The sequence below is a fragment of the Pelophylax lessonae genome (assembly GCF_965119305.1).
Source record: "Pelophylax lessonae genome assembly, chromosome: 1".
Taxonomy (NCBI): Eukaryota; Metazoa; Chordata; class Amphibia; order Anura; family Ranidae; genus Pelophylax; species Pelophylax lessonae.
The window spans coordinates 108960661-108983901 of record NC_138768.1 but is presented as its reverse complement, the minus strand read 5'-3'; the positions used below and the strand labels follow the sequence as shown (position 1 = coordinate 108983901).

The following is a 23241-nucleotide window of genomic DNA, read 5'->3' as shown; positions in this document are numbered from 1 at the left end:
CTTGGCCTGTCCCTGACTACCCCAAAGCATTCCCATACCACATTTGGAAAAAGCCTGCTACCAGTCAAGAGTTTTGTGAGAGGTGCCTCATTTTTATGATCTAGGTAGATTTAAAACTGGCCATAAGTTTTTTGATTTTTTTGATCAGCCAGCTGGCTAATCAAAAAGAAACTGAATGGATTGCCCTATTCACACAATTGAGGTGGATGAAGAAATCCTCCCTGATATGCTATAGTATTCAAAGAGCAGGACTCGTCCACTGCCAAAATACACGGATGTGTTTACACCGAGCTTAAAGCCAGCCATAGATGGATTAAATCTTCCTACAGAGCCGACTAGGATTCAATTAATCTATGGGCAGCCTGTCGGATTTTTTGCATGCGATTACTGCCAGCAGCTAAAGCCGCCAGCAGTGATCATTGTGTTCTGCCGGCAGGGAAGGTTCCCCGCGTTCCTTGGTGGTAGAACACAATAGCACAGTGGGAGAGATTCCCTCCATCAACACTGATTGCTGATGGAGAAATTGAGCGATTTTCTTTCCTTCCACCTGGTGGAAGGAAATAAAGTTGCATAATCTATGGGCTGCTTAGGAATGTCGTTGCAGTCATAGATATAAACCCATAAATGTATAAACTTGCATAGTAGTACATTATGTGAAACCTACATGAAAACGAAGCCTTCCAGTGATGCAATGTCATCGCTGGAGACAGTTTCCATCTTCACCCGTTTTGCTTCGTGGTTCTGTGATTGGCCGGAGCCGCGACGATGTCACCTTTTCGCAGGGAGACTCCGGTTATGGCACAGGGCTCTAAAGGAATAGCATGGGTGGCTGTTCCTTCAGAGCACATGCACCATTGTTGGCTGCATGTACAGTAAATATCTCCTAAACGGTGCAGGTTTAGGGGATATTTACACTACCTATAGGTAGGCCTTTTTATAGGCTTACCTATTGGTAAAGTTTAAAGATGGACATTAACTTCCTCTTTAATCCTGTCAGAAATGGTGTCCTTATAACTTTCTATGTACTAAACTGAAGATTCTAGTAATGTTATCAGCCTTTTCAGCTTTCTTCTGTGAACTACTCTGCTCTATGTAATGGAGATGAGGTGAGAAGGAGATGCCTGTAGTCCAAATAAGGAGCAGCCTAGGGTGTAACAAACCGCTCTTTTTTAGATACATTACAATGAGCACTGGTACTCTTTTGTACGTTGTAATTATAAGCCTTTACTTGCGCCTATAAATATATTTTTTTGATTGATTTGCATCTGAGATGGGAGTCAGAGGTCATCTGAGATAGTTGTCAACTGCCTGGCCTCACACACTACCTCAGAGCATCTGAGTAGGTATAACAACATTAAATAACTGAGCCCTGTTGTTTTGAGGAATGTGAACAATTATGGGGCTGTTTGCTGATGTTGTGCACCAGGAGGCAGTTTCTGAGAACAAGTAGCTGACTGGGCTACAGATACCTGACCTCAGGCGCCTGACCCTTAAATGCCTTTCCACCTTTGCAGCCAAATTGGGATAACATCTACTTTATATGTGTTAAATGTCCCCATTCACATAGCATAGCTTTAAAAAAAAAAAATATCTAAATATTGCATCTTATCTTTTTTTATTCTTGACCCTTCAGCAATAAAAAAAATGTTGTTCTCTTTGTTTATGAGGGGACTGGACAGCTGCATTTGCCATTGTGTCTGTATTGCACATGCAGATCTTCATTATCAATTATAACCAGATGTAAACACTGCCTGTCCTAAGGGCTAAAGGTTTAAGGGCTAGGCTTCCTGTTAATGAGGACAGACTTGGGACAGACTCACTCTAACATTGTTTACAAACCTTAAATTCAACAATGACACTTCCTCTTAAAAACATCTAAAAGATAAGAAATATTTAAAGTTTTTAGGAATGCTGTGTGACACATAACAAACATTGTAGGGTCTTCTAAAATTTGACTGTAAAAGTGGAAATATGCTTAAGGCTAGGTTCACACGTATGCAAATTCGATGCAGGTTTCCCCGCATCCAATTCGCATGACAGGCAAGTGTGACTGGCTCTCAGTGTAGCTGGTTCACACAGGTCTGGGGTGACCTGCATTCAAAAGGGTCCTGTACTTCTTTGGGTCCGATTCAGGCAAAAATTCAGACCTGATTTGCACCTGAACTGGTGAAAAGGGACGGACCCCTGGCACAAACCCATGGCGGTATATGTGTGAACGCGCCCCTAAAGTGGTTCTAAAGGCTTAAGGTTTTTTGTACCTTAATGCAGTCTATGTATTTAGGTAAAAAATCTTCTGGGTGCACCTCCCTCCCCCTGCCCCACCTTATACTTACCTGAGCCACATCTCGATCTAGTGATGTGCATGAGAGCAGCAGCTCTCCCGGGTTTCTCTCCCCTCATTGGCTCAAACAGCAGCAAGAGCCATTAGCTCCTGCAACACAGCCAGCGAGCCAATGAGGAAAGAGTGGGAATGGAAATAGAGAGCATGAGCCTGCTCGAGTGCCCTCATTGCAAGAGGCTTGCTATTGGGGATACGAGCCAGGACCTCCAGCAGGGGACCCAAAAAGAAGAAGATCAGGGCTGCTCTGTGCAAATCCATTGTTTTTTTTTTTAATTCTTTCCTTTAAGCTGCAGAGTCATATACGGATAATGTAAATAAAGGAGAAAATATAATTCTTTCATAATTCAGCCAGGACAGCTTTAATAATGTTAGATTAAGGGGCATATTTATAAAAGACTGGCTTGTCAATTTTATGTACTTTCACCCAACATTCCCCAGACTGCTGTATCTATATGAACAAAGGTAATAATAAAAATGATGTGAAAGACCCTAGATTTATGTTCCATGACTGGATCTCTAACAGAGCCGATGCAAAATATATTGAAACAATTTGTAGATAGATAATTTTCTGTAAATCTGTTCCCAGCAGCTTTTGTGAGTGACTTATTCTTTTAATTTATCTTGTCAAGAAAAAAAAAACTGTCTGGCTCAGGTGAATGTTCAAGACATCTCAGAAATACTAATGATATCATTTAATTGGAATATTTACAGCTACACTTCCATTCAGTGCAGAGATTCACATCTGCGGGATGCAAATCATCCTATTATAATTTAAAATGTGTCAAGTCATCGTATAAACTGTACATACAAATACCAATTACCTCCATGAGAGGAAACCCATAAACAAAATGCTAAATCATAAAATGAAAATGAAAGGTGCAATTGGAAAAGGAAGCAGCAGCAATGTTCTTTTGATATGTTCAGTCATATTAGACATTGATAGTATTGTGCAACTGTCTTTCTCTAATTAGGCTCTCTGCATGAGCAGACCACCAGTCCTTGGCTTGATTGCAGTCTGTTTCTGCAGTACGATCTTCCTCTCTCGCCTTCTCTTTTTCTATTACATTTTCACTGTTTTCTTGGGTTGCTTTCCAAACTCTTAAGACTGTCTCTTTTTAACCAGCTGAGTACCAGCCTGCAATACCTCTTCTTTTTTTCCAGGCCATTTTTCAGTCTTTAGTGCTGTGCTGTGCAGTAACCAAATAAATTTTTTTTTACCATATTTTCAGACAGATAGAGCAGAAGAGAAATCAGCATCAACTCTTCTAGGTACACTTCTACGTACACAGTTTTTAAAAGAATTCGGTAGGTAAGTTGTTCCAAACATCTTGGACCACAGATTTTCACTGGATGTAGGCTGCCTCAGATCTTTTGTCTCTTCAGATAGACTCAATGTTGAGATTAGGGCTTTCTGAGGGCCAAACCATGACTTCCAGGGCTCCTTGTACTTCTTTACGCTGAAAATAGTTCCTAATTAGGGATGGGCGATTTGTTCGGCCCGCCGAATGACCACAATGCCATGCGTCACCGCACAGTGCGGTGGAAGCCCTGATTGGCTGAAGCAATGAAAGCTTTGCCCAATCAGGGCACAGAGCACTATTAGAGCCATGATTGGAGAAAGTAATAATGACTATCCAATCATGGCTCATTGCTCTTAGTCCCACCCCACACTATAAAAGTATTTTTTAATAGCGGCCGATTGTAGTGTTATTGTAGTGTGATATCGGCGCAGGGAGAGATAGAACAGGGCTCTGTTCAGTACTACTAGAGAGCTAGTGTGCTATTGTGTGCTATTCTAATTCTATTGTCAGTGTATAATATCAGTTTAGTGTGAATTTTAGCGATAGTTCAGTCCGTATGAGTGTAATGACCATTCATATTTACTTTAGTGTCATTTTAGTGTGAATCGAGTGATAGTTCAGTGAGTGTAGTGAGTGACCATTCATTTTTACTTTAGTGTCAGTTTGTTTTTCAGGGCAGGTTTACTGCATTATAGTTCAGTGCGTTAGTGCCCTAGCCCCAGCATCAGGCATGTTGGAGTCAGTTGAGTTATTTGAACATAGTGTCAGCCACTTGCTCCTTGACAGTGCCCAGCCATTACTTGATTTGGATGTTGGTTCAGAGGTTAAGGAAGGTAGGAACATGAGCCTACAGAGAGGGGAGAACACTGGTACACAAATTGGCAGTCATGTTCCCACAGCCGCAGCATATTGCCAAGTTGTCTCCAGTGGTAATGAGGATGAAGGAGATGATGATGATGAGGTCACTGACGTGACATGGGTGCAGGATAGAGCAGAGGAGATAAGTGAGGGTAAGGCACAACCTAAATGAGGCAGCCATCATGGAAGAGTAGAGAGCAGCCACCCTATTCTATCACATTGTAGAGCTGCACCCTTCCCACAGCTCAGCTGTCTGGGCCTTTTTTTAGCACATGTGCAGCCAATCGCACTGTTGCAATTTGCAAACTTTGTCTCAAGGACATCAAGCGTGGCAAAAACACCAGCCATTTGGGTACCACCACTGACAAGGTACTTTAACTCCCACTTGCCCATTGACAAGAACCCCTGAAAGCCACACAGAAGGGATGCAATTCTGTCCCTCCTCCTTACTCACCTCAGTCTACCCCTGCTATACCTCATAAACTCTCAGCAGCCTCCACTGACAGGGATGATGGTATAGCGCAGGGTGTCCCAGCTCCTTGCAGCACATCTGCAAGTAGCACACCACAAGCTGTAGACTATAGTTGGCAAATTTCTCTGCCCCATTTGCAAAAGCAAAAAAAAAAAATACAGTCACAGTCACTGCCACCCACATGCCCAATGTCTAAATGCAAGCTTGTCAAAGCTGTTGGCTCTGCAACTTCTGCCGTTCCGTCTGGTGGATTCTGCCCCCTTCTGTGAATTTGCAGAATGTGCTGTACCACAATGGCAGGTTCTCAGTCACTATTTCTTTTAACCTAAGGCCATTCCAGCTCTGTACCATCACGTGAAAGGCAATTTTATTGCAAGGTTGGGCAAGACAGTAAGCTGCAAAGTCCATGTTACTGCTGACAGGTGGTCCTGTAAGCACGGTCAGGATGCTATATTTCGTTCACAGCACACTGGGTAACTCTGCTTGCAAGTTGGAAGGATGCAGGACAGGGATCAGTGTGGCAGCTTGTTGTGCCACCACGTCTCCATACAGCTAGTGGTGATGATGCAAGATTTGTCAGCTCTACCCCCTCCTCCTTCTCCATGCCCTCCTCTGCTGAATTATCCTATGAACTACAAGTACACCTTAAGTGACTATTCAATGAGTCAGGCTAAAAAGGTGCTTTAGTTGGTGTGTCAAGGGGACAGAAACCACACTGGAGCAGAGATTCTTGTAATTCTGCAGGGACAGACCTAGAGGGGGTTCACGCCATGCCACCTGGAGCCAGTAATGGTGGTGTGTGACAATGGCACAAACCTCCTGTTCGCCCTTAGACAGGGAAAGTTGACACATGTGCCATGCCTGGTACATGCCCTCAATTTGGTGGTGCAGCTTTCCTAAATAGGCACCCAGGGTTGGAAGATCTGCTAAAGCAGGCCAGAAGAGTCTGTAGCCATGTAAGGGGATCATACACAGGCAGTGCTCCGTTGGCTGAAATTCAGCGGGAATTGCACCTGCCCAAAAACTGCCTGATTTGTGACATTCCCACCAGGTGGAACTCCACTTTGGCAATGCTGCAGCTCCTGCACAAGCAGCAGAGGGCCGACAATGAGTACCTGTGTGAGTATGGAACAACGACAGCCTCAGGGCAGCTCGGCTTTTTATTCCCACGCCAATGGTTGCTGATAAAGGATACATGCACCGTACTGTCACCATTTGAGGAGGCCACAAGGATGGTGAGCAATGACAATGCATGCATCAATGACACAATCCCTATTGCTTTCCTGCTGGAGCAGACTCTGTGTGGACAAGGCGCTTGAGGCAGATCAATGGGAGAAAGAGGAGGACTTCCTTTCCTCCGAAGGCCCGCTTTATGCAGACACCATTCTTCCTACGCCACAGAACACACAAGAGGAGAGGGAGGAGGGGGATTCTGGCAGTCTTGGTGGCATTGAAGCTGAAGAAGACATTCATCAACCCTCAACGGATGATTTTCCATCTACAGAACCCTTGGGAGTAGTACATGCCTGGGAGGAGGCAGTTCCAGATACTGTAATCTTCAGTGACCCCAAGGAGCATGCTTTTCATGCCTCCACAAACTTGCAATGCATGGGCTCCCTCATGCCTCAAAGCCTGCGAAAGGACCCAAGAATACATAGCATCAAGGAGAAGGATCACTATTGGTTGACAACCCTTCTTGACCACCGTTACAAGGGTAAAGTCTCAGAACTTATCCCATCTCCACAGAGGGTGCAGAAGATGAAGGCTCTTGAGGACACTTTAAAGAGTAGTTTATCTAATGCTTTTCCCGACTCTGGTAGGTTACAGTGTCGTGGAAAACATAGTTTTGAGGCTTCTGTTGGTCAAGAAAGGAGAGGTTGGGAATGGGGCCGCCTAAGTGATGCATTTCACAATTTTTTTAGTCCTCGCTGCCCAGGGCTCTCTGCTTCCACATCCTATCGGCAGCATCTGCATCATATGGTGGACGATTATCTAGGGGCAAAAACATACATGGAGAGCTTTCTAGTTGACGATTCACTGGGTTACTGTCATGGTCTTACCTTCTTGCTGTTCTCCTTCGTTTGACATGTGCTGGCGGCCATCTTGGTTTCTGGGTTTCTTGTAGCCTCCCACCCTGCGGCTCCTCCTTCCCACTGGGAGGAGCTGGATACCTAGCTCATATATATAGGAGGTCTGTGGCTTCAGTTCCCTGCTTGGTCCTCCTGTGTTCACATGCTACTAAGACTGCTGCTACTTCTGGTTCCTGTTCCTGGCTTCGTCTGACTACCCTGTTGGTTCCTGATCCTGGCTTCGTCTGACTACCCTGCTGGTTCCTGATCCTGGCTTCGTCTGACTACCCTGCTGGCTCCTGACCCCTGGCTTCGCAAAGACTCTGCATCGGTTTCGCCATCCGTTTGGACTTTTGCTTTATAGCTTGTTTTTCAATAAAGCTTTCTTATGTTCACTTATCTGTTGTTGTACGTCTGGTTCATGGTTCCGTGACATTAGGACCAAGCCATGAATTCTGACGGTACAGGGCCATCCTCGCTACCCACGCTGGTTGCCAGACTTGATCAGCAGGATCACCTGTTGGGTCGGTTCGCCGTGGCGTTGCAAACCCTGCTTGAACGCACGGTACCACAGGCCACGAATTCTGACGGTGCAGGGCCATCCTCACTACCCACGCTGGTTGCCAGACTTGATCAGCAGGATCACCTGTTGGGTCAGTTCGCCGTGGCGTTGCAAACCCTGCTTGAACGCACGGTTCATTTCGCTCCCGTTGCCGATGGGTCGGTTGTCGCTCCTGGGTCCGCTCCTACTGCCGCTCCGGTTGTTGCGCCAGAGTCTACCCCGACACCTGTTGTTGCGCCTGCGGTGTTTCGGGGTATGTCCGGTTCTGCCCCCCTTCCACAGCGCTTTGGGGGAGAGCCAACTCTGTGCCGAGGTTTCCTTAACCAGGTGGGCATTTATTTCGAGTTGCTGCCACATGCCTTTCCTACTGAGAGATCAAAGGTGGGCTTCTTAATCTCGCTGCTCTCGGACAAGGCCTTGGCCTGGGCCAGCCCTTTATGGGAGAACAACAATCCGGTGGTTGCCGAGTTTTCCGGTTTTGTTGCTTCTCTTCGGAAGGTATTCGATGTGCCGGCTCGTGCTGCCTCTGCTGCGAAGCTCCTTATGTCCATCAGACAGGGTTCACGATCCGTAGCTGAATACGCCATTGAGTTTCGTACCCTGGCAGCAGAGGTGGGCTGGAATAATGAGGTTCTGGTCGCTGCTTTCTCTCATGGTCTCTCGGATGCCTTGAAGGATGAGGTTGCAGCTAAGGACCTACCAGTGGAGCTCGAGTCTCTTATTTCTTTCCTGATTTTGATTGACACCAGACTCAGGGAGAGACCTTCCTTTAAGGAGAGTCTGCGGAGGCCTCCTAACAGATTGGCGCCTACCTTTGTTGTCCCACCCGTGCCTCCCTCTCCTCCCACGCCTCCTGGGGATGACTTGTCTGGGGGTGAACCCATGCAGCTGGGGTTTGCTCGCCTGTCCAAGGGGGAGAGGGTACTCCGGAGACGCGAGGGCCGATGCATGTACTGTGGTCTCGGTGGGCATTTTCGGTTGGCATGTCCGAACCGTCCAGGGAAACGCTCGCACCTGAGATCCTGTCGGGGGCAGATCTTGGGTGGAGTCTCCTCGTCCCCGGTTTCCCGTGTTGACAAACCACTGATCACTGTTGTCCTTTCCTGGGTCGGGGGCTCGGTGACGACCCAGGCGTTGGTGGACTCTGGTGCTGGTGGTTTGTTCATTGATAGTGTGTTCGCTGCCGCCAATTCCATTCCTCTGCAGGCTCGAGGTTCTCCTCTGGCTCTTGAGGCGATAGACGGCAGACCCCTTCTGCCGCCACACGTGACTCATGAGACCCTTCCAGTGGGGTTAGCCATTGGTGCCGTCCCCAGAGAGTCGGTCTGCTTCCAGGTTATTTCGTCTCCACACTACTCGGTGGTCTTGGGGTACCCCTGGCTCCAGAAGCATAATCCGATTTTCGATTGGAGATCGGCCGAGATCCTCTCGTGGTCACCGCAGTGTGGGGCTAGTTGCATCCATGGGCCTGTCAAGTTGCTGTGTACTTCCTCGGACTCTCTGTTGCCCCCTGAATACGAGGAGTACCGGGATGTATTCGATAAGGTGCGCGCGGTTGCCCTACCTCCGCACCGCCCATACGATTGTGCCATCGAGTTACAATCTGGTGCCGTTCCTCCTCGTGGCAAAGTCTATCCACTGTCGGTAGCGGAGAATGAGGCCATGGAGGAGTACGTGAGGGAGGCGCTTTCACGTGGACACATTCGCAAATCCTCGTCCCCGGCAGGGGCTGGATTTTTCTTTGTGAAAAAGAAGGGCGGTGAGTTGAGGCCTTGCATCGATTACAGGGGTCTCAATCGCATCACGATCAAGAACGCTTACCCGATACCCTTGATTTCCGAGCTGTTCGATCGCCTTAAAGGGGCCACGGTCTTTACCAAACTCGACCTGAGGGCGGCATATAACCTCGTAAGGATCAAGGCGGGCGATGAGTGGAAGACCGCGTTTAACACCAGGACCGGTCATTATGAATCCTTGGTTATGCCCTTTGGGCTGTGCAATGCGCCCGCAGTCTTTCAGGAATTCATCAACGATGTTTTCCGTGACCTGTTGCAGCAGTGTGTGGTGGTCTACCTGGATGACATCTTGGTATATTCTGAGTCCATGGAGACCCACATTCTGGATGTCAAACGAGTGTTGCAACGGTTACGAGAGAACAAGCTGTTCGGTAAGCTTGAGAAATGCGAATTTCACCGATCCCAGGTAACCTTCTTAGGTTACATCATTTCCGCTGAGGGGTTCTCCATGGATCCTGAGAAGGTTTCGGCTGTCTTACAGTGGCCCCAGCCCAGTGGTCTTCGCTCCCTGCAGCGCTTTTTGGGCTTCGCCAATTATTATCGGAAGTTCATCAGGGACTTTTCCATGCTAGCCAAGCCTCTCACGGATCTGACCAGGAAGGGCAGTAATTCCCAGGTCTGGCCGCCCGAGGCCATCCGAGCTTTTGAGGCTCTAAAGTCCGCCTTTGTGTCGGCTCCGATTCTGTCGCATCCCAACCCTGGGTTGCCCTTTGTCCTCGAGGTGGACGCGTCTGAGACGGGAGTAGGCGCCCTTCTGTCTCAGCGTAGAACACCAGAGGGTCCTCTGCTTCCTTGTGGGTTTTACTCCCGGAAACTGTCTTCCGCGGAGTGCAACTACCAGATTGGTGACAGGGAGTTATTGGCCATCGTGCAGGCTCTTAAAGAATGGAGGCACTTGCTCGAGGGTTCGGTGGTTCCGGTCCTCATCCTGACGGACCACAAGAATCTGACCTATCTCTCTGAGGCCAAGAGATTGACACCACGTCAGGCCAGATGGGCTCTGTTCTTGTCACGTTTTAATTACGTGGTCTCCTACCTACCCGGTTCCAAGAACATCAGGGCTGATGCCTTATCACGGCAGTACTCCGACCTGTCCAGGGAGGAGTCGATTCCGACTTCGGTCATACCTCCGAATCAGATCCTGTCTGCCATTCGCACCAGCCTGACCTCTCCCCTGGGTGAGCAGATTTTGGCGGCTCAATCTGGTGCTCCCTCTGGGAGACCCAACGGCAGATGTTTTGTGCCTGAGGAGTTGCGCACTCGGTTGTTGCGAACCTATCATAACTCCAAGACCGCGGGGCATCCTGGAAAGAATCAGCTGTCCTGGGCTGTTTCACGTCTGTTCTGGTGGCCTTCCCTACGTTCCGACATCGCCGCATATGTAGCGGCATGCTCCGTTTGTGCCCAGAGTAAGTCCCCTCGGCACCTTCCGTTGGGCCTTCTGCAACCCTTAGCCACCGGGGAGCGCCCATGGTCACACCTGGGGATGGATTTAATTGTGGACCTCCCTGCATCCCGAGGCCATACGGTCATTCTCATGATTGTGGATCGGTTTTCCAAAATGTGTCACTGTGTTCCTCTCAAGAAGTTACCCTCTGCACAGGAGTTGGCCACGATTTTTGCCAGGGAGGTCTTCCGGTTGCACGGTTTGCCCAAGGAGATTGTGTCGGATCGGGGGAGTCAGTTTGTGTCCAGGTTCTGGCGCGCCTTTTGCTCCCAGTTGGGGATTCATCTCTCCTTCTCCTCGGCCTACCACCCTCAGTCCAATGGGGCCGCAGAACGTTCCAATCAGGCCTTGGAGCAATTCCTTCGTTGCTATGTCTCCGATCACCAAGACAATTGGGTTGATCTCCTGCCTTGGGCTGAGTTTGCCAGGAACACGGCGGTGAACTCTTCCTCTGGGACGTCTCCCTTCATGGCCAACTATGGGTTCCAACCTGCCGTGTTACCGGAGGTATTCTCTCCCCAGGATATTCCGGCTGTGGAGGATCACCTTTCCGTCCTACGTGCTTCTTGGGTACAGATCCAGAAGTCCCTTGAGGTCTCTGCGCAGCGCCAGAGACTCCAGGCTGATCGCAGACGAGCGCCTGCTCCTTCCTACCAGGCCGGTGACCGTGTATGGTTGTCCACCCGCAACCTCAACCTTCGAGTGCCCACTCCCAAGCTGGCGCCTCGCTTTGTTGGTCCCTTCCGAGTGCTTCGCAGGGTAAACCCGGTAGCCTATGCCCTTGCGCTTCCTCCTGGCATGCGGATCTCCAACGTGTTTCATGTCTCCCTGTTGAAGCCTCTGGTGTGTAATCGTTTCACTTCCTCGGTTCCTCGGCCTCGTCCGGTCCGAGTGGGCAATCGTGAGGAGTATGAGGTGAGCAATATCCTGGACTCACGCCTGGTCCGCGGTCGGGTGCAGTTTTTGGTTCATTGGCGTGGTTATGGTCCAGAGGAGCGTTCCTGGGTTCCCTCCGCAGATGTCCATGCTCCTGCCTTGCTCCGAGCCTTCCACGCACGCTTCCCTCAGAAACCGTTCTTTACTCCGCGGAGGAGGGGCCCTTGAGGGGGAGGTACTGTCATGGTCTTACCTTCTTGCTGTTCTCCTTCGTTTGACATGTGCTGGCGGCCATCTTGGTTTCTGGGTTTCTTGAAGCCTCCCACCCTGCGGCTCCTCCTTCCCACTGGGAGGAGCTGGATACCTAGCTCATATATATAGGAGGTCTGTGGCTTCAGTTCCCTGCTTGGTCCTCCTGTGTTCACATGCTACTAAGACTGCTGCTACTTCTGGTTCCTGTTCCTGGCTTCGTCTGACTACCCTGTTGGTTCCTGATCCTGGCTTCGTCTGACTACCCTGCTGGTTCCTGATCCTGGCTTCGTCTGACTACCCTGCTGGCTCCTGACCCCTGGCTTCGCAAAGACTCTGCATCGGTTTCGCCATCCGTTTGGACTTTTGCTTTATAGCTTGTTTTTCAATAAAGCTTTCTTATGTTCACTTATCTGTTGTTGTACGTCTGGTTCATGGTTCCGTGACAGTTACTGGGTCATGAGTAAAGAACACTGGCCAGAACTTGCCCAGTATGCAGTTGGGCTGCTGGTCTGCCCTGCATCCAGTGTGCTTTCTGAACGGGCATTTAGTACTGCTTGAGGTTTTGTTACTGATTATAGAACACGTCTGTCCACATACTCCATGGATCGTCTGACATTTATCAAAATTAATCAGTCTTGGATTACCAGCAGCTATGAAGCCCCTGATGACGATGTCACTGTTTAAGTGTTTTTGGGATGTGGAATCTCTGCAAGACTTCTAGGCTGCCTAGTGTTGTAGGTGTTGATTTCATCTGAAAGAGAATTTTTGGTGTAGGTTTCATGGGCACAATTAACACCAAAAAAACAATTTTTCCACACCTGTTTGACAGGTGCATGTCATTTCACGTTTTGACAGCAAGGCTAATTCTTGCTTTCATCAAGAATACCTATATAGGGTTACGGTGTGAAGGCGCCACAGACACCCAAAGACCAATTTTTCTGCACGTGGTTGACAGGTGCATATTATTTAATTTTTTTACAGCAAGGCCAATACTTACTTTCATCAAGTGTACCTCTATAGGGTTATGGTGTGAGGGCACCTTCGACACCCAAAGACCAGTTTTTCTGCACCTGTTTGACAGGTGCATGTCATTTGAGTTTTTGACAGCAAGGCCAATGCTTGCTTTTATCAAGTGTACCTCTATAGAGTTATGGTGTGAAGGCACCTTCGACACCCAAAGACCAATTTTTCTGCACCTGTTACTTCTATCCAAAGTCTGCGAAAGAGACATCAGAATTTATCCAAAAAATCTCTTGTTCCTAGTGCACTACATTGTGGCCTCATCACACAGACTTGCTCCCCAAACTGTTGTTTGCAAAATAAAGAAGGCTTGCAGGGAAAATGTCATTTTTGTGGCTTTTTTTAAATGCAATTATTTCTGCAGCAGCTTCTATACACAGTACAGATGTGCCACTTTACAGGTAGACTAAGGGGACTCCCAGGCACTATATTGAAAGGAATTTTTCATTTTTATTATTATTTATCATTTTGATGCTTTCACTGTAAGCATCAGCAAAATCACTGCTCATTTAAAAATGACAGTTTTTACAATTTTTTTTTCCATTGCTACATTTCCCTCAGGACAGTAACCAAGACCCCCATGGCCATTGTATGTCCAATTACTTGCATATAAGCCATCAAAATGGGCGCTTTTGATTTTTACAGTTCAGGTCCCATAGACTTCAATGGGGTTTGTTATTCGGTTCCGAACATTTGCGATGTTCAAAGGTTCTGTTGCGAACCGAACAGGGGGTCATTCGGCCCATTCCTATTCTTAATGACATTGGCCATATGTTTGGGATCGTTATCTTGCTACAGAATTAATTTGGGGACAATCACATGCCTCCCTGATGTTATGTCATGATGCATTAGTATCTGCCTGTATTTCTCAGCACTGCGGACACCATTAATCCTGACCAAATCTCCAACCCCATTTGCAGAAATGCAGGCCCAAACTTGCAAAGAACCTCTATAATGCTTCACAGTTGGCTGCAGACACTTATTATTGTACACTCTCTAGCCCTTTGGAGGACAAACTGCCTCCTGCTACAGCCAAGTATTTCATCATCATCACCTGCTGCCATTTTCTGCACCCTAGTTCCTATGTTTATATGCATAGTTGAGTCACTTAGCCTTGTTTCCATGTCGGAGGTAAGGCGTTTTGGCATCTTCCATGAAGACCACTTCTGGGCAGACTTCTCCTGATAGTAGGTGGGTATCTAACTCATTCCAAAGCTCTAACCCCTACTGGTTCTCCACAGATTTTTAGCAACTTGGAAAATATTCCTTCATATCTGGTTTGAATGCTGTTGTCACCCCATGGAATTAGCTGACTATACATGAGGCATACATGTGCTAAATCTCATATAAGGTCAGGTATATATGGAAGACAGAAGAGGCTTTATAGTGTAGTATGTAAAAACCACCATTTATTAAAAAAACTATTGCACTTACACAACAGAAGCATAAAATCAGTGGAACAAACAGACTGTAAGCATGGTCCCTGCCAGCTGGCCCATGCATGATGAAGTCACAGATGCAGCTCCACCCGACGCATTTGCAGTTAAGAAATATACACTTGTTTCTCCTTTAAAATTGTATATGAGTCTTGTGTTCAGACTAATGCCCCGTACACATGGGTCGAATGTCCGGAGACATCGGCCATATCAATAAAAACCGGATGACATTCGGCCGGCTTCTGTCGGACGAGCATGATGGAAGACCAGCAGCTGACCGACTCCCGATCAGCGCTCTCAGCCAATGGCAGAGAGCACTGATCAGAGTGTTCTTGCTGGGGGGGGGCTAGATCCCACTGGTTTCTGCCAGTTCTGTGCTTATGGCATTGCTGCACATCTTCCAATGTCGAAGGGAAGTAAGCATGATGTGTCTTTTATCTGCTGCATTAAGTTTCCTTGGCCAACCACTGCATCTACAGTTCTCAACATTGCCCGTTTCTTTTTGCTTCTTCAAAAATGCTTGAATAGTACATCTTGCAACTCCAGTCTGCTTTGAAATCTTAGCATGGGAGAAACTTTGCTGATGCAGTATGACTACCTTGTATCTTGTTGCTGTGCTCAGTCGTGCCATGGTGTGTGACCTGTGACATGAAACTGTCTTCCACAACCTCACCTTAGTAGCAGCGTTTGGCTGTTCCCCACCCAGTTTTAAGCCTCCTACACAGCTCTTTCTGTTTCAGTTAATGACTGTGTTTCAACCTACTGTACATATTAAATTGGTGATCAATAGCACCTGCTTGGTATAATTGGTTAATCATACACCTGACTCTAATTCTACAAAATTCCTGACTGTGTATAAGTGTAAAAATTGTGCAAGTGTAAGAATTGATGTTGGTTTGAAGCCAAAGGATAGTCACACCAAATATTGATTGGATTTAGATTTTTCTTATTTTCACTCACTTTGCATTTTGTAAATTGATAAAAAACAAACAATAAAAATATATATTTTTGAAAGCATTCTTTCTTAACAGCATTTCTTCGAACCTGCCTAAAACTTTCACACAGTACTGTATGTCTGAAATGCAGAATACGTGCATTTTGAGTATGTGTCTCTAAACCAATAGGACCCGAAATGTGAGTACCGCTAGGCACAGCGTTCAGCTCCATTCAGCCACAGCATATTTCACAGTATTTGACAGGCTGCAGGCGGCAAGGCTAGACGCTCTACCTCCTGGGTGCACTAAAACACCAGGAATGGATGCACGGGGGCATGTGCATGGGACCTAAGGTGAATTGGGCACGCTTTCTAATCCTTGAAATTATTAGTTTTACTTGTTCCCTTTGAATGTCTTTTAATGCTGGAGAACCAAGCGCTCAATCATGTCATTATGTGTTTGGTAATGTAAATGTACTTTATATGGGCATTGCCATTCATATTTTATTGTACCCCAAAGCACATACAGTTTAGTACACCTGCAAACCACAATGCAGAGATAAAAATGTTTTTTATGTTATGGTGCGCCTTTAAAAATGGTGCTAGGTCTGTTTTCTGTGCACTGAGGTGTGTTGTCAGCTGCTTAACACAATTCATGTTAATGCACAAAACAGTGTGCATTAAGGCGTACTTGTCTGAGTCTGAATAAGTCCTAATAGCTTCTCCATAATTCATCACTGAAGCATGAAAAGGCATTTTAAATGAGGTAGCATACAGAGCAGCAATGGTATGCAATGTGCAACATTCTACAACAACCAATCAGATTTTAGTTTCAGTAAGCCAAGTAGAGCAAATGTATTTCTGATTGGTTGATAAGACTTCTGCATGTTGAATTGAATCATAGCTCTTTGCAAGACTTAAATAAATACGTCCATACATAATGGAAAAGTAGTTATCTGTAAACTAGGTATGAAATACATACGCCTATAGTGTGGTGATTCCTTAAGGGTGCAAAATTGCTGTCCTTGAGGCATGTCTCTTCTAAAATAACTGGGGCAGCAGGTTTTTTGGAACGGTACATGTAGTATAAACAAATGGCAATATTGTTGGCTTGTTGTTCATAAGTACATTGGTTTTTACATGTTTTTATATGTAGATTTTATCAAGGCGAATATAAATATCTGACTTTAATGTCATTATAAAGTTTATATGCCTATTAACCACATTACAAGCCTAACTCATGTGTCTTTAAGGTATAATATTATTATACAATAATATTTCCAAACAATACAAAAGTGCCCGAACTATCATATTGTAATATATCTATACTGTCAGCCAGACATGTGATACACATAATTACACATAACTTTTTGGAACTGAAGTAAAATAGTATCTCAGTATACACATAGGAAAACCTCTGCAGCGGAAATGATACAGACCTTCCAGCTGGTTTAGGCTCAGACATTCTGTATTCCTACTGAAGTAGAGTAAAGCAGCCTAAAGATGATTCCATTTTTTTTTTCCAACCAGTGGGTTGAACAAAAACAACTGACCTGATTCTCCCATCCACACATTCAATGTGGATTGAGGAATTACTCCCACTGAGCTATTGTCTTGTGATGGCTGGGAGCCTTTCCTGCCATCATAATACACTGATCAGCAATGCTGATTGAACTGCATTTATCTGACAGGCTGGTCATACAGGAGTAAATTGGTAGATTGACATCTGCGCAACCACTGTCCCCACACGTGTACTAAAATTCGGCCAAATTTCGATCCAAGTATGGCTGACTTTAGATGGGGAAGGGGGGGAATAGAAATACCTTGTGCGAAAAATGGCCTTGAGATGCACCAGCTAGCAAGACATTGTATAAACCCTTTGCTACTTAATTGCTAAACTGTTTAAGCCCTCCCAAAAACTTTGTAAATTAATTTATCCTTTAAGTCAGAGGTCTCCAAACTTTCTAAACAAAGGGCCCGTTTACTGTCCTCCAGATTTTAGGGAGGCAAGACTGTTGCCAGTGGGGTGAGAAAAGTTCCCAGCATCAGTGGGAGCAAATAATGTCTCAGGTTTGGCAGTCTGTGGAAAAAAAAAAATTACATAGCACATGTGCTCAGTGATAGAAGGAATCATTGGTATTAGTGGGAGAAATAGTGCCCTGTTGTTGGTGTCAGTAGAAAGCGTAGTGCCTCGTATTTGAATTGAGTAGGAGGAATAATGCCCCATCATTCGATACAATAGAAGGAATAGTGCCCCATCATTGGTGTCAGTGGTAGGAAAAGTGTCCCATCTTAGAAATCAGTCAGCCGTAGAAATAGTGTCCCGTCTTTGGAGTTAGTAGGGGGCATAATAACTCATCATTGGTGTCAGTGGGAGGAAAAGTGCTCCAACATTGGCATCAGTGGAAGGAATAGTGCCCCATCTTTGGAGACATTAGCAGGAATAGTGCCCAGTCTTTGGAGTCAGTAGGAGGAATAGTGCCCCATCGTTGGTGTCAGCAGGGTCATTTTGTGCTCCATCAAACCATTGTGGGTTTTTTGCCCCCTGTTGGTCCCTTATCAATGGTGTCAGCATGAGAAATAGTGCCCAGCAGGCCATGTAAAGACAAGCAAAGGCCCATAACCTGGCCAAATGTCTCTGGTTGCACATTCATACCTATGTCTTTTCACTTTTCTCTCTAGCAGTGCTTGTAAACACCCCTGGTGTTTGTAAAAGCTATCAAACTGTAGCCGATCTATTTGATATTTGTTAGCAGCTGTTAAATATCTTGTAAAGCACAGCCATCATCTGGGGTTCAGGCCTCAAACTGCCCATCCATCTCTAGCAGAAAAAATGCAAAGAACAAAAGAAAGAGGAATCCAAGTTAGGCCTCATTTAGACATGAGGTTTGGGGGTGGTTGAGCCCCCCCCCACTGCACCTATTGACCTAAAACGGGCAGCAGACAGGTGTGTTTACATGCGATGGTCATCATGCTTTGCCTTCCAGACATCTTTTGTTGCATAAACATATACAAACGATCAGCTTTATATACAGTAATTACCCTTACCTGTCTGTTTTATTGTTTACCTTGCTTCTATTCAATTATTATGCATTTATTATTATTATATTGTTATATAGGCATACACAGCCAGCCATATTGCTCATTAAATATGCAGGCTCTGTTTCCTGTTTTGCAATGGTATACAATGGTTGTTCTCATAATGCAAGTAAGGGTGTTGGCTGACCCACTAAAAAACAATGTACTCCCTGTGTGGCTAATATCTTATTGTGTTTCCAGTTGTTTAGGCACGTTACAGTGCATTGCATTAACAGTCCATTTAAAATGTAAAACACATAAAAGAATAGGTTGTGATGTATTTTTTCCTGCACGTCTAGTACATACGATCAGAAATCGGACGAAAAATACAGCTTTCTAATCAATCGAATGATAATTTGATCATTAGTAGACGATCATGACAATTCATACGAAATTGTCCAAAGGTATAACCACAAATATTTTTCTTGTATGATACCAGATTGAACGATTTTCGTTTAATCAGTGCAGTATTTGTCCAAAAGAAATCAGAAGACCAAGACAACAAATGTTCGGATAAAAAAAGAATATATTACAATACAATACAAAACATCACTTAGGAAGTTGTATTCTGTCATATGAGAATTTTTGTAAGTTTAGTAACTTCTTCATGTTTGATATGAGACTAGCATGCAAAAAAAACACCAAAAAAACAGACGATCATACGTCCGATATTCTCATTGTGTGTACGAGGCTTAAACCAGTGTACATTGTGCACTGTAGTGTGCTGTAATGCAGCTGTGTTCCGAAAGTGGCATGGGGTGCCATTCAAATTTATTGGCACCGCAACACACATGCATAGTGCAGTACTTTGGTACTGTGAACTGGCTATAATTCTACATCTTTTAACTACTTTAAGACCGAAAGGATTTGCCTCCTTAATGACCAGGCCACTTTTTCCAACTTGGCACTGCGCGATTTTAATTGACAATTGCGCGATTGTGCGACAGCTGTACTCAAACAAAATTTACGTCCTTTTTCCCCACAAATAGAGCTTTCTTTTGGTGGTATTTGATTACCTGTGCGATTTTATTTTTTTGTGCTATACACTAAAAAAGAGTGACAATTCTGAAGAAAAATCTATTTTTTTCAGAATTCTGCTATATAACATTCCCCAAAAAAATGTAAAAATCAATATTTTTTAACATTTTAGGCCAATTAGATTTTTGCTACATATTTTTGGTAAAAAAAATCGCAATAAGTGTATTTTGATTGGTTTGCGCAAAAGTTATCGCATCTACTAAATACGGGAGAGATTTATGTCATTTTTACTGTTTTTTTTTTAACTAGTAATGGCGGCGATCTGCAATTTTTTGCAGGACTGCGACATTGTGATGGAAAGATCAGACACCTAACTTACATTTTTGACACTTTTGGGAGTACCAGTGACATTACTACAGTAATCAGTGCTAAAAATATGACTGTAATAATGACACTGGCAGGGAAGGGGTTAACATTGTTGGTGATCAAGGGGTTACATGTGAGCCTAGGGGATTGATTCTAGCTGTGGGGGGCGTGGCTTTTGGAATGACCATAGAGACCTGTAATCCTATATAGAAGGATCACAGGGGCTCTATGATCATTCCAGGGAGAAGAATGGTCAGCTGTGTTTACAACAGCTGACTGTTCTTCTCTCTCAGCGGGAAATGATCGCGGGTGTCAGGCGGAAATCGGAGCCGCCTGCCTGCTACATCGGCTTCCCTAGCCTCCTGCTCGCGACCACCGTACATGTACGCCGATTTGAGCCGGCGCGGCTGCCTGCCGCATTACAGATGCGGTGGGCAATCCTAAAGAGGTTAATGAATAATCTATAAACAAACAGATATTTGTATCTATTTGTAGATACAAATACAATGCCAAAAATTAGAAAAGAAAACATGGAAAAAGCCATATCAAAATTTTTTTTAAGGTGTTCATCCTAATAATAACTAAAAATAGGCACTCTCATGACAACGTTGCGTTAAAAAAATGAAAATCTACCTGACACTGTTGGATAACATTTTTTTTTCCCCTGTTAATGTATACACCTGCTCAAACTCAGACCCATAAGGGTTCATTTTCTAAAACTGTAGAGTGCAAACTCTGCATAGAAACCAATCAGCTTCTAGCTTAATGAAACAAACTTAGGTCAGAAGCTGATTGGCTACCATGCAGGGCTGCACCAGATTTTGCACTCTCCCGTTTTAGTAAGTCAACCCCATAATGTTTTTTTTTTATTATTAAAAAGTATGGCACACTGGAGTGAAACACCTTATCTTTGGTACCTCTAACTGGCTGATAAATTGGGGACTTTCTGTGGTGTCCCTCCCACCTCTAGTATTTTGGGCTCTTTCTTTATCCTTCTTCACTTTCTTCTCCCCCCCCCCCGCTCCCCCGCTTCTTTTCTTCCCGCTTCGTTCCCTCTGGGCCCTTCATTTATTTGTAATTTATGTCATGGACATAGACATTCACATTACAGAAACTCTTTGGAAAATGTAAATATACTTTGACACTGCTAGATAGAATTTCTTCTAGTCTTTCCCCTTTCCTCTTTCTTTTTATAACAACCTTCCTGACCACTTCTGCATTCCCTCCTAGCCTTTCATTTACTTTTCTTTCTCTAACACATTCTGGCTATTATTACAGCAAACAAAAACTAAAAACACCACAAGGGAAAAAGTCTGACACTTCCACCTTTTATTTCTCACGCTATTGGTACCAAGTGTCTTTTTCCAATTGTCCATGAAATAACCTTAACTTGCGCGTTTCAACGGTTAGATATTTTCAATACTTACCTGTGTCTTTTTCACTTAAAGTAGACCTTCACTCCCAAACAGCAGATTATATAATAATTATTCTTTCACATCCTTAACCTAAAAGTTGCATCCTATTTTATTTTTTTTACCTCTTTTTTCAATGCCAGGGGTGTCCAACATGCGGTCCACGGGCCATATGCAGCCCAAGACAGCTATGAATGCAGCCCAACACAAAATCATAAACATACTTAAAAATTTTGATTTTTTTTTTGGGGGGGGGGGGGATTTTTTTTTGTAAAAGTGCATTTACTTTTAGTAAACACATGTAAACCCATTTGACAGTGTCTCTGTTCCGGAGTTTTTTTTACATTTTCTCTTCCCAAGGAAAAATCTCCCACTCTTCACAAAACCGCCTTATTCAGGTCATCAGTTTTCAGCAGCACCTATATTTGTGACTATTGTCAAGGATGAAGCACACAAAGGGCAACATTTTAACCAACCAAAATATCTGATGAGCCCCTTGAGAATTCATTGAGAATTGTTATTACATCTATTGAACCAGATATTGATGTGTTAGTTTATCAAAAACAGTGTCAAATATTGCACTAGTTTTATGTTGCCCTCTTTTACTTTTATTGTAAAAAAATATTGCAAAAAAATGAAGTTTGATTTCTCAGATATCTATATCAGTGAGCATTAACTTGTGATCTGCCTGACTTTTTCTGCTCATCAGCTATTCATATTGTTAGTGTATTTTATGTGTGGCCCAAGATAATTCCCCTTCTTCCAGTGTGGCCCAGGAAGGTCAAAAAGTTGGACACTCCTGATCTATACCCTTGAGCTGACCTTCCAATTCCCTCCATTTTTGCCTAGGTGAGAATTACATCAGCCTTGTTCCAGCAGCCTCCTGGGATATAAACAATAATTATCCCAGGAGGCAACGGCTCACACTCAGTGACTGGAGGAGGAAGGACCTTGCGGCACACCATTAGGGAGCTGGCTACCTGAACCTTGAGGAGATAACCAGCATCAATGATGTCAAGAAAGAAGATGGCGGTGTGGGATCTGGTGTGTGGCAGCTGAGTGGAGAGTCACAACAGAACAGCACTAGATTCACTTGGTGGGTGAGTATGTGAATTCAGGATATCTCAGAAAACCATATAAAAAGGAGTTAAAAGCAAAATACCATACCAATTTTTAATACCATACTGTTGATTAAATCACTTATAAAATACTATCACATTCTAATGTGTACAAGGAAGGCGACCCCTAAAACCATGGGTGGGCTTCAGTATCAGAATGTGACACAGGGGTCATTTTTTATAAGGAAGCTGAAACTTCAGGGGATGACAATGTCCTATGTTTTCTCCTTATCATTGTGGATCCTCTTGATGACTTCTGCTTCTGCATCACTACTATACCCTCATCAACCTTGTGGGGGGGGGGGGGGTGGTAGGAACCACGAAGCACAAACTTCTGGGGGCAGCCAAAGTTTCCATCCAAAGACATAATGCTCTGTATGAGTACATGGCCCAAAGTCTTAGATTCTTTTGGGCTACATGTCACAAAATGAATGCTGCTGAATTTAAATAGATCTCTCAATGTGGGGGCTATGGTTGAATACACGGATACAATGTGCATCAACACAACAACTTGTTCTTCTGATTGGGAGCATGAAGAATTATGCACTCTACCAATTAGAAACACAAGATGTCTTACAGAATCAGTGGTAGCAAGAGATATCTCTCACTGGAATTATCTCCAGGTAAAACTGCAGGCAAGAAAAGACACAATTCCAAAAATAATGTACACAGTGGGTTTTATGAAACATAAACAAATTGGTATATATTAGATTTTGCATCTTGAGTTTAATGCACTTTAAATTCCAGAGATGTCACCATAAGTATATTTTCATTGAAGAAAATGATTGAATTAAATGTGTAGGTTCCAATTTAAATTATTACATCTAACAGCGTCCTTTAGTAGTTGTAATGGCTAATCTAACACAAGTTGCACGTTCACAAGTCAGGTTTTTGATGTAAACATGCACTTATCCTTTAACCACTT

The 23241-nt window shown here is 44.7% G+C and overlaps 1 protein-coding gene across 1 annotated transcript in view; it reads left to right on the top strand.

Moving 5' to 3' along the window:
• Positions 1-23241, top strand: part of PDE4D (phosphodiesterase 4D) — a gene marked incomplete at its 5' end in the record, with an annotated part of 2078604 nt that overhangs the window by 104831 nt on the left and 1950532 nt on the right. The window lies entirely within an intron of this gene.